Source organism: Procambarus clarkii, chromosome 29, assembly GCF_040958095.1.
Source record: "Procambarus clarkii isolate CNS0578487 chromosome 29, FALCON_Pclarkii_2.0, whole genome shotgun sequence".
Lineage (NCBI taxonomy): Eukaryota > Metazoa > Arthropoda > Malacostraca > Decapoda > Cambaridae > Procambarus > Procambarus clarkii.
This window is the reverse complement of record NC_091178.1, coordinates 8,167,399-8,169,177: the sequence shown is the minus strand read 5'-3', so window position 1 is coordinate 8,169,177 and position 1,779 is coordinate 8,167,399.

The following is a 1,779-nucleotide window of genomic DNA, read 5'->3' as shown; positions in this document are numbered from 1 at the left end:
CCACATCAAAAGGATATCATCAGCGGCATATGCTAGACTGGCCAACATAAGAACTGCCTTTAGAAACTTGTGTAAGGAATCGTTCAGGACACTGTATACCACTTATGTCAGACGAATCCTGGAATATGCAGCTCCAGCCTGGAGTCCATACCTCGTTAAACACAAGACAAAGTTAGAGAAGATTCAGCGGTATGCCACCAGGCTCGTCCCGGAACTGAGAGGTATGAGCTACGAGGAAAGGCTAAAGGAGCTGAACCTCACGTCCCTGGAAAACAGAAGAGTAAGGGGGGAGACATGATAACCACCTAAAGAAGAGTAAGGGGGAGACATGATAACCACCTACAAAATTCTCAGGGAAATTGACAGGGTGTACAAAGACAAACTCTTCCGCATGGGTGGGACACGAACAAGAGGACACAGGTGGAAACTGAGTATCCAGATGAGCCACAGAGACGTTAGAAAGAATTTTTTCAGTGTCAGAGTAGTTAATAAATGGAATGCACTAGGCAGTGATGTGGTGGAGGCTGACTCCATAATTACACTTCATTCAACGTAACCTTTATAGTTATTTTTATAGCACTTCAATTTATCAGCTAATTATTTACACAATGTATGTTAATTTTTACAGTGATCAATACGGTATATTGTAATTTAGATGTAATAACAATAGAAAAACATGTATTAATTAACACAACAGAAAAACAAATCTGTGAAGCTTGTTAAAGTGAGTTTAACGTGTGGCATTACTGTTAGGCAGCAGTGGTGAAATTATATGAGCTTCTGTTGTCTCATGAATGGAGTGAGTTTGTGTCGCAGGAACCGGACAATATACTGGTTGATTGTTCACTGTTCCCTCGCTTGCAGACTCGGACGTGTCTTGTAGACAAAGGTTCTGTAAATGCTTACGTGCTACTGTGTGGGGGACAGAGATATAGAAAGCCAAGAAGAAGCGTAAGTAACCTCACCTACATATACTCCTAAAGTTTGCACCACGACAAACGTCACAAATTGAAGTCGACGTAAGATACACCGGTACAGAATAACTGCGAGGATTGTAAAGACAGCCTAGTGCATCTTGTCGCGCTTGACTGCTGACTTGTCAGTTTGTTGGCCGTGCAATGTCAGTCAGACGTGACGCCACTGCGGTCTGTGCCTCTCTCACACGACCTGCCAGGCTTTGCTTCACATACTCCTGCCCAAGTGGCGGGTATACAAAGTCTTGTTTTACCAAAGACAATGAGAAGTATGCTAAATATATTCGCGGTCATTGTTTCACTTTGATGTGAGGCCGATATTGTGCCCTTGAGTGTGTCAGAACTAATGTTGGCGTGCACTAAAATGTAAGAAAAACTGGAAATGGGTTTTTATGAGATTTTTTTCAACTGGAAAAGCGTGTTTTACTCGGAGCTGAAATATCATGCCTGGAAGTTGAATACTAAGTATTACATTTTCCACATTGCACTCTAAACACAGGAACCCCACAACCTAGGGCTTTACCTTAACGTGAGGTTGATAGATCGACTACCAACACTTACATTATTCAGTGGAAAAAATGGCATATTACGTGATTGAGCGTTGTTATTACTATGCATAGAATTAATCACTTCAGTTTTGGTTTAGTGTTGGGTTTAAGGTCTATCACCGGGAAGGAGGGGGGGGGGGGGGGGCGTGTATTAAGGCAAAGACTAGTGGTTTGGCAAACGCAGAGGATTTAGGGAAGAATGGATTGAAAATAATATCAGATATGCTTAACAATTGACTGGACAAGTACTTTTATCT